Raw genomic sequence first — 10,847 nt, forward strand, 5'->3', positions numbered from 1 at the left:
TCTTGTACCATTGCATTTTTCTCCCAAACGAAGGTCACTAGAAAGAAAATTTTTAAAGCCTCCTGTTAGGCCATCATCTACACGACATAGCCCTGAATTTTCCAATGCGCAGCTCTTTGCAAAAGAGAGATATTGGCAAGGAAAAGCTGTCTTGTACCTTTGCATTTTTCTCCCAAACGAAGGTCAGTAGAAAGAAAATTTTAAAGCCTCCTGTTAGGCCATCATCTACACGACATAGCCCTGAATTTTCCAATGCGTAGCTCTTTGCAAAAGAGAGATATTGGCAAGGAAAAGCTGTCTTGTACCTTTGCATTTTTCTCCCAAACGAAGGACACTAGAAAGAAAATTTTAAAGCCTCCTGTTAGGCCATCATCTACACGAAATAGCCCTGAATTTTCCAATGCGCAGCTCTTTGCAAAAGAGAGATATTGGCAAGGAAAAGCTGTCTTGTACCATTGCATTTTTCTCCCAAACGAAGGACACTAGAAAGAAAATTTTAAAGCCTCCTGTTAGGCCATCATCTACACGACATAGCCCTGAATTTTCCAATGCGCAGCTCTTTGCAAAAGAGAGATATTGGCAAGGAAAAGCTGTCTTGTACCATTGCATTTTTCTCCCAAACGAAGGACACTAGAAAGAAAATTTTAAAGCCTCCTGTTAGGCCATCATCTACACGACATAGCCCTGAATTTTCCAATGCGCAGATCTTTGCAAAAGAGAGATATTGGCAAGGAAAAGCTGTCTTGTACCATTGCATTTTTCTCCCAAACGAAGGACACTAGAAAGAAAATTTTAAAGCCTCCTGTTAGGCCATCATCTACACGACATAGCCCTGAATTTTCCAATGCGTAGCTCTTTGCAAAAGAGAGATATTGGCAAGGAAAAGCTGTCTTGTACCATTGCATTTTTCTCCCAAACGAAGGACACTAGAAAGAAAATTTTAAAGCCTCCTGTTAGGCCATCATCTACACGACATAGCCCTGAATTTTCCAATGCGTAGCTCTTTGCAAAAGAGAGATATTGGCAAGGAAAAGCTGTCTTGTACCATTGCATTTTTCTCCCAAACGAAGGACACTAGAAAGAAAATTTTAAAGCCTCCTGTTAGGCCATCATCTACACGAAATAGCCCTGAATTTTCCAATGCGTAGCTCTTTGCAAAAGAGAGATATTGGCAAGGAAAAGCTGTCTTGTACCATTGCATTTTTCTCCCAAACGAAGGACACTAGAAAGAAAATTTTAAAGCCTCCTGTTAGGCCATCATCTACACGACATAGCCCTGAATTTTCCAATGCGTAGCTCTTTGCAAAAGAGAGACATTGGCAAGGAAAAGCTGTCTTGTACCATTGCATTTTTCTCCCAAACGAAGGACACTAGAAAGAAAATTTTAAAGCCTCCTGTTAGGCCATCATCTACACGAAATAGCCCTGAATTTTCCAATGCGCAGCTCTTTGCAAAAGAGAGATATTGGCAAGGAAAATCTGTCTTGTACCATTGCATTTTTCTCCCAAACGAAGGTCACTAGAAAGAAAATTTTTAAAGCCTCCTGTTAGGCCATCATCTACACGACATAGCCCTGAATTTTCCAATGCGCAGCTCTTTGCAAAAGAGAGATATTGGCAAGGAAAAGCTGTCTTGTACCTTTGCATTTTTCTCCCAAACGAAGGTCACTAGAAAGAAAATTTTAAAGCCTCCTGTTAGGCCATCATCTACACGACATAGCCCTGAATTTTCCAATGCGCAGCTCTTTGCAAAAGAGAGATATTGGCAAGGAAAAGCTGTCAGGTACCTTTGCATTTTTCTCCCAAACGAAGGACACTAGAAAGAAAATTTTAAAGCCTACTGTTAGGCCATCATCTACACGAAATAGCCCTGAATTTTCCAATGCGCAGCTCTTTGCAAAAGAGAGATATTGGCAAGGAAAAGCTGTCTTGTACCATTGCATTTTTCTCCCAAACGAAGGACACTAGAAAGAAAAATTTAAAGCCTCCTGTTAGGCCATCATCTACACGACATAGCCCTGAATTTTCCAATGCGCAGCTCTTTGCAAAAGAGAGATATTGGCAAGGAAAAGCTGTCTTGTACCATTGCATTTTTCTCCCAAACGAAGGTCACTAGAAAGAAAATTTTAAAGCCTACTGTTAGGCCATCATCTACACGACATAGCCCTGAATTTTCCAATGCGTAGCTCTTTGCAAAAGAGAGATATTGGCAAGGAAAAGCTGTCTTGTACCATTGCATTTTACTCCCAAACGAAGGACACTAGAAAGAAAATTTTAAAGCCTCCTGTTAGGCCATCATCTACACGACATAGCCCTGTATTTTCCAATGCGTAGCTCTTTGCAAAAGAGAGATATTGGCAAGGAAAAGCTGTCTTGTACCATTGCATTTTTCTCCCAAACGAAGGACACTAGAAAGAAAATTTTAAAGCCTCCTGTTAGGCCATCATCTACACGAAATAGCCCTGAATTTTCCAATGCGCAGCTCTTTGCAAAAGAGAGATATTGGCAAGGAAAATCTGTCTTGTACCATTGCATTTTTCTCCCAAACGAAGGTCACTAGAAAGAAAATTTTTAAAGCCTCCTGTTAGGCCATCATCTACACGACATAGCCCTGAATTTTCCAATGCGCAGCTCTTTGCAAAAGAGAGATATTGGCAAGGAAAAGCTGTCTTGTACCATTGCATTTTTCTCCCAAACGAAGGTCAGTAGAAAGAAAATTTGAAAGCCTCCTGTTAGGCCATCATCTACACGACATAGCCCTGAATTTTCCAATGCGCAGCTCTTTGCAAAAGAGAGATATTGGCAAGGAAAAGCTGTCTTGTACCTTTGCATTTTTCTCCCAAACGAAGGTCACTAGAAAGAAAATTTTAAAGCCTCCTGTTAGGCCATCATCTAAACGACATAGCCCTGAATTTTCCAATGCGCAGCTCTTTGCAAAAGAGAGATATTGGCAAGGAAAAGCTGTCAGGTACCTTTGCATTTTTCTCCCAAACGAAGGACACTAGAAAGAAAATTTTAAAGCCTACTGTTAGGCCATCATCTACACGAAATAGCCCTGAATTTTCCAATGCGCAGCTCTTTGCAAAAGAGAGATATTGGCAAGGAAAAGCTGTCTTGTACCATTGCATTTTTCTCCCAAACGAAGGACACTAGAAAGAAAAATTTAAAGCCTCCTGTTAGGCCATCATCTACACGACATAGCCCTGAATTTTCCAATGCGCAGCTCTTTGCAAAAGAGAGATATTGGCAAGGAAAAGCTGTCTTGTACCATTGCATTTTTCTCCCAAACGAAGGTCACTAGAAAGAAAATTTTAAAGCCTACTGTTAGGCCATCATCTACACGACATAGCCCTGAATTTTCCAATGCGTAGCTCTTTGCAAAAGAGAGATATTGGCAAGGAAAAGCTGTCTTGTACCATTGCATTTTTCTCCCAAACGAAGGACACTAGAAAGAAAATTTTAAAGCCTCCTGTTAGGCCATCATCTACACGACATAGCCCTGAATTTTCCAATGCGTAGCTCTTTGCAAAAGAGAGATATTGGCAAGGAAAAGCTGTCTTGTACCATTGCATTTTTCTCCCAAACGAAGGACACTAGAAAGAAAATTTTAAAGCCTCCTGTTAGGCCATCATCTACACGACATAGCCCTGAATTTTCCAATGCGCAGCTCTTTGCAAAAGAGAGATATTGGCAAGGAAAAGCTGTCTTGTAACATTGCATTTTTCTCCCAAACGAAGGTCAGTAGAAAGAAAATTTGAAAGCCTCCTGTTAGGCCATCATCTACACGACATAGCCCTGAATTTTCCAATGCGCAGCTCTTTGCAAAAGAGAGATATTGGCAAGGAAAAGCTGTCTTGTACCTTTGCATTTTTCTCCCAAACGAAGGACACTAGAAAGAAAATTTTAAAGCCTCCTGTTAGGCCATCATCTACACGACATAGCCCTGAATTTTCCAATGCGCAGCTCTTTGCAAAAGAGAGATATTGGCAAGGAAAAGCTGTCAGGTACCTTTGCATTTTTCTCCCAAACGAAGGACACTAGAAAGAAAAATTTAAAGCCTCCTGTTAGGCCATCATCTACACGACATAGCCCTGAATTTTCCAATGCGCAGCTCTTTGCAAAAGAGAGATATTGGCAAGGAAAAGCTGTCTTGTACCATTGCATTTTTCTCCCAAACGAAGGTCACTAGAAAGAAAATTTTAAAGCCTCCTGTTAGGCCATCATCTACACGACATAGCCCTGAATTTTCCAATGCGTAGCTCTTTGCAAAAGAGAGATATTGGCAAGGAAAAGCTGTCTTGTACCATTGCATTTTTCTCCAAAACGAAGGACACTAGAAAGAAAATTTTAAAGCCTCCTGTTAGGCCATCATCTACACGACATAGCCCTGAATTTTCCAATGCGCAGCTCTTTGTAAAAGAGAGATATTGGCAAGGAAAAGCTGTCTTGTACCTTTGCATTTTTCTCCCAAACGAAGGTCACTAGAAAGAAAATTTTAAAGCCTCCTGTTAGGCCATCATCTACACGACATAGCCCTGAATTTTCCAATGCGCAGCTCTTTGCAAAAGAGAGATATTGGCAAGGAAAAGCTGTCTTGTACCTTTGCATTTTTCTCCCAAACGAAGGTCACTAGAAAGAAAATTTTAAAGCCTCCTGTTAGGCCATCATCTACACGACATAGCCCTGAATTTTCCAATGCGTAGCTCTTTGCAAAAGAGAGATATTGGCAAGGAAAAGCTGTCTTGTACCATTGCATTTTTCTCCCAAACGAAGGACACTAGAAAGAAAATTTTAAAGCCTCCTGTTAGGCCATCATCTACACGACATAGCCCTGAATTTTCCAATGCGCAGCTCTTTGCAAAAGAGAGATATTGGCAAGGAAAAGCTGTCTTGTACCTTTGCATTTTTCTCCCAAACGAAGGTCACTAGAAAGAAAATTTTAAAGCCTCCTGTTAGGCCATCATCTACACGATATAGCCCTGAATTTTCCAATGCGCAGCTCTTTGCAAAAGAGAGATATTGGCAAGGAAAAGCTGTCTTGTACCATTGCATTTTTCTCCCAAACGAAGGACACTAGAAAGAAAATTTTAAAGCCTCCTGTTAGGCCATCATCTACACGACATAGCCCTGAATTTTCCAATGCGCAGCTCTTTGCAAAAGAGAGATATTGGCAAGGAAAAGCTGTCTTGTACCTTTGCATTTTTCTCCCAAACGAAGGTCACTAGAAAGAAAATTTTAAAGCCTCCTGTTAGGCCATCATCTACACGACATAGCCCTGAATTTTCCAATGCGCAGCTCTTTGCAAAAGAGAGATATTGGCAAGGAAAAGCTGTCTTGTACCTTTGCATTTTTCTCCCAAACGAAGGTCACTAGAAAGAAAATTTTAAAGCCTCCTGTTAGGCCATCATCTACACGACATAGCCCTGAATTTTCCAATGCGCAGCTCTTTGCAAAAGTGAGATATTGGCAAGGAAAAGCTGTCTTGTACCTTTGCATTTTTCTCCCAAACGAAGGTCACTAGAAAGAAAATTTTATAGCCTCCTGTTAGGCCATCATCTACACGACATAGCCCTGAATTTTCCAATGCGTAGCTCTTTGCAAAAGAGAGATATTGGCAAGGAAAAGCTGTCTTGTACCTTTGCATTTTTCTCCCAAACGAAGGACACTAGAAAGAAAATTTTAAAGCCTCCTGTTAGGCCATCATCTACACGACATAGCCCTGAATTTTCCAATGCGTAGCTCTTTGCAAAAGAGAGATATTGGCAAGGAAAAGCTGTCTTGTACCATTGCATTTTTCTCCCAAACGAAGGACACTAGAAAGAAAATTTTAAAGCCTCCTGTTAGGCCATCATCTACACGACATAGCCCTGAATTTTCCAATGCGTAGCTCTTTGTAAAAGAGAGATATTGGCAAGGAAAAGCTGTCTTGTACCTTTGCATTTTTCTCCCAAACGAAGGTCACTAGAAAGAAAATTTTAAAGCCTCCTGTTAGGCCATCATCTACACGACATAGCCCTGAATTTTCCAATGCGCAGCTCTTTGCAAAAGAGAGATATTGGCAAGGAAAAGCTGTCTTGTACCTTTGCATTTTTCTCCCAAACGAAGGTCACTAGAAAGAAAATTTTAAAGCCTCCTGTTAGGCCATCATCTACACGACATAGCCCTGAATTTTCCAATGCGTAGCTCTTTGCAAAAGAGAGATATTGGCAAGGAAAAGCTGTCTTGTACCATTGCATTTTTCTCCCAAACGAAGGACACTAGAAAGAAAATTTTAAAGCCTCCTGTTAGGCCATCATCTACACGACATAGCCCTGAATTTTCCAATGCGCAGCTCTTTGCAAAAGAGAGATATTGGCAAGGAAAAGCTGTCTTGTACCTTTGCATTTTTCTCCCAAACGAAGGTCACTAGAAAGAAAATTTTAAAGCCTCCTGTTAGGCCATCATCTACACGATATAGCCCTGAATTTTCCAATGCGCAGCTCTTTGCAAAAGAGAGATATTGGCAAGGAAAAGCTGTCTTGTACCTTTGCATTTTTCTCCCAAACGAAGGTCACTAGAAAGAAAATTTTAAAGCCTCCTGTTAGGCCATCATCTACACGACATAGCCCTGAATTTTCCAATGCGCAGCTCTTTGCAAAAGTGAGATATTGGCAAGGAAAAGCTGTCTTGTACCTTTGCATTTTTCTCCCAAACGAAGGTCACTAGAAAGAAAATTTTATAGCCTCCTGTTAGGCCATCATCTACACGACATAGCCCTGAATTTTCCAATGCGTAGCTCTTTGCAAAAGAGAGATATTGGCAAGGAAAAGCTGTCTTGTACCTTTGCATTTTTCTCCCAAACGAAGGACACTAGAAAGAAAATTTTAAAGCCTCCTGTTAGGCCATCATCTACACGACATAGCCCTGAATTTTCCAATGCGTAGCTCTTTGCAAAAGAGAGATATTGGCAAGGAAAAGCTGTCTTGTACCATTGCATTTTTCTCCCAAACGAAGGACACTAGAAAGAAAATTTTAAAGCCTCCTGTTAGGCCATCATCTACACGACATAGCCCTGAATTTTCCAATGCGTAGCTCTTTGTAAAAGAGAGATATTGGCAAGGAAAAGCTGTCTTGTACCTTTGCATTTTTCTCCCAAACGAAGGTCACTAGAAAGAAAATTTTAAAGCCTCCTGTTAGGCCATCATCTACACGACATAGCCCTGAATTTTCCAATGCGCAGCTCTTTGCAAAAGAGAGATATTGGCAAGGAAAAGCTGTCTTGTACCTTTGCATTTTTCTCCCAAACGAAGGTCACTAGAAAGAAAATTTTAAAGCCTCCTGTTAGGCCATCATCTACACGACATAGCCCTGAATTTTCCAATGCGTAGCTCTTTGCAAAAGAGAGATATTGGCAAGGAAAAGCTGTCTTGTACCATTGCATTTTTCTCCCAAACGAAGGACACTAGAAAGAAAATTTTAAAGCCTCCTGTTAGGCCATCATCTACACGACATAGCCCTGAATTTTCCAATGCGCAGCTCTTTGCAAAAGAGAGATATTGGCAAGGAAAAGCTGTCTTGTACCTTTGCATTTTTCTCCCAAACGAAGGTCACTAGAAAGAAAATTTTAAAGCCTCCTGTTAGGCCATCATCTACACGATATAGCCCTGAATTTTCCAATGCGCAGCTCTTTGCAAAAGAGAGATATTGGCAAGGAAAAGCTGTCTTGTACCTTTGCATTTTTCTCCCAAACGAAGGTCACTAGAAAGAAAATTTTAAAGCCTCCTGTTAGGCCATCATCTACACGACATAGCCCTGAATTTTCCAATGCGTAGCTCTTTGCAAAAGAGAGATATTGGCAAGGAAAAGCTGTCTTGTACCTTTGCATTTTTCTCCCAAACGAAGGTCACTAGAAAGAAAATTTTAAAGCCTCCTGTTAGGCCATCATCTACACGACATAGCCCTGAATTTTCCAATGCGTAGCTCTTTGCAAAAGAGAGATATTGGCAAGGAAAAGCTGTCTTGTACCTTTGCATTTTTCTCCCAAACGAAGGTCACTAGAAAGAAAATTTTAAAGCCTCCTGTTAGGCCATCATCTACACGACAATAGCCCTGAATTTTCCAATGCGTAGCTCTTTGCAAAAGAGAGATATTGGCAAGGAAAAGCTGTCTTGTACCATTGCATTTTTCTCCCAAACGAAGGACACTAGAAAGAAAATTTTAAAGCCTCCTGTTAGGCCATCATCTACACGACATAGCCCTGAATTTTCCAATGCGCAGCTCTTTGCAAAAGAGAGATATTGGCAAGGAAAAGCTGTCTTGTACCTTTGCATTTTTCTCCCAAACGAAGGTCACTAGAAAGAAAATTTTAAAGCCTCCTGTTAGGCCATCATCTACACGATATAGCCCTGAATTTTCCAATGCGCAGCTCTTTGCAAAAGAGAGATATTGGCAAGGAAAAGCTGTCTTGTACCTTTGCATTTTTCTCCCAAACGAAGGTCACTAGAAAGAAAATTTTAAAGCCTCCTGTTAGGCCATCATCTACACGACATAGCCCTGAATTTTCCAATGCGTAGCTCTTTGCAAAAGAGAGATATTGGCAAGGAAAAGCTGTCTTGTACCTTTGCATTTTTCTCCCAAACGAAGGTCACTAGAAAGAAAATTTTAAAGCCTCCTGTTAGGCCATCATCTACACGACATAGCCCTGAATTTTCCAATGCGCAGCTCTTTGCAAAAGTGAGATATTGGCAAGGAAAAGCTGTCTTGTACCTTTGCATTTTTCTCCCAAACGAAGGTCACTAGAAAGAAAATTTTATAGCCTCCTGTTAGGCCATCATCTACACGACATAGCCCTGAATTTTCCAATGCGTAGCTCTTTGCAAAAGAGAGATATTGGCAAGGAAAAGCTGTCTTGTACCTTTGCATTTTTCTCCCAAACGAAGGACACTAGAAAGAAAATTTTAAAGCCTCCTGTTAGGCCATCATCTACACGACATAGCCCTGAATTTTCCAATGCGTAGCTCTTTGCAAAAGAGAGATATTGGCAAGGAAAAGCTGTCTTGTACCATTGCATTTTTCTCCCAAACAAAGGACACTAGAAAGAAAATTTTAAAGCCTCCTGTTAGGCCATCATCTACACGACATAGCCCTGAATTTTCCAATGCGCAGCTCTTTGCAAAAGTGAGATATTGGCAAGGAAAAGCTGTCTTGTACCTTTGCATTTTTCTCCCAAACGAAGGTCACTAGAAAGAAAATTTTATAGCCTCCTGTTAGGCCATCATCTACACGACATAGCCCTGAATTTTCCAATGCGTAGCTCTTTGCAAAAGAGAGATATTGGCAAGGAAAAGCTGTCTTGTACCTTTGCATTTTTCTCCCAAACGAAGGTCACTAGAAAGAAAATTTTAAAGCCTCCTGTTAGGCCATCATCTACACGACATAGCCCTGAATTTTCCAATGCGCAGCTCTTTGCAAAAGAGAGATATTGGCAAGGAAAAGCTGTCTTGTACCTTTGCATTTTTCTCCCAAACGAAGGTCACTAGAAAGAAAATTTTAAAGCCTCCTGTTAGGCCATCATCTACACGACATAGCCCTGAATTTTCCAATGCGCAGCTCTTTGCAAAAGAGAGATATTGGCAAGGAAAAGCTGTCTTGTACCTTTGCATTTTTCTCCCAAACGAAGGTCACTAGAAAGAAAATTTTAAAGCCTCCTGTTAGGCCATCATCTACACGACATAGCCCTGAATTTTCCAATGCGCAGCTCTTTGCAAAAGTGAGATATTGGCAAGGAAAAGCTGTCTTGTACCTTTGCATTTTTCTCCCAAACGAAGGTCACTAGAAAGAAAATTTTATAGCCTCCTGTTAGGCCATCATCTACACGACATAGCCCTGAATTTTCCAATGCGTAGCTCTTTGCAAAAGAGAGATATTGGCAAGGAAAAGCTGTCTTGTACCTTTGCATTTTTCTCCCAAACGAAGGACACTAGAAAGAAAATTTTAAAGCCTCCTGTTAGGCCATCATCTACACGACATAGCCCTGAATTTTCCAATGCGTAGCTCTTTGCAAAAGAGAGATATTGGCAAGGAAAAGCTGTCTTGTACCATTGCATTTTTCTCCCAAACGAAGGACACTAGAAAGAAAATTTTAAAGCCTCCTGTTAGGCCATCATCTACACGACATAGCCCTGAATTTTCCAATGCGTAGCTCTTTGTAAAAGAGAGATATTGGCAAGGAAAAGCTGTCTTGTACCTTTGCATTTTTCTCCCAAACGAAGGTCACTAGAAAGAAAATTTTAAAGCCTCCTGTTAGGCCATCATCTACACGACATAGCCCTGAATTTTCCAATGCGCAGCTCTTTGCAAAAGAGAGATATTGGCAAGGAAAAGCTGTCTTGTACCTTTGCATTTTTCTCCCAAACGAAGGTCACTAGAAAGAAAATTTTAAAGCCTCCTGTTAGGCCATCATCTACACGACATAGCCCTGAATTTTCCAATGCGTAGCTCTTTGCAAAAGAGAGATATTGGCAAGGAAAAGCTGTCTTGTACCATTGCATTTTTCTCCCAAACGAAGGACACTAGAAAGAAAATTTTAAAGCCTCCTGTTAGGCCATCATCTACACGACATAGCCCTGAATTTTCCAATGCGCAGCTCTTTGCAAAAGAGAGATATTGGCAAGGAAAAGCTGTCTTGTACCTTTGCATTTTTCTCCCAAACGAAGGTCACTAGAAAGAAAATTTTAAAGCCTCCTGTTAGGCCATCATCTACACGATATAGCCCTGAATTTTCCAATGCGCAGCTCTTTGCAAAAGAGAGATATTGGCAAGGAAAAGCTGTCTTGTACCATTGCATTTTTCTCCCAAACGAAGGACACT

This window comes from Pseudophryne corroboree, unplaced genomic scaffold, assembly GCF_028390025.1.
Source record: "Pseudophryne corroboree isolate aPseCor3 unplaced genomic scaffold, aPseCor3.hap2 scaffold_2608, whole genome shotgun sequence".
NCBI classification, from domain to species: domain Eukaryota; kingdom Metazoa; phylum Chordata; class Amphibia; order Anura; family Myobatrachidae; genus Pseudophryne; species Pseudophryne corroboree.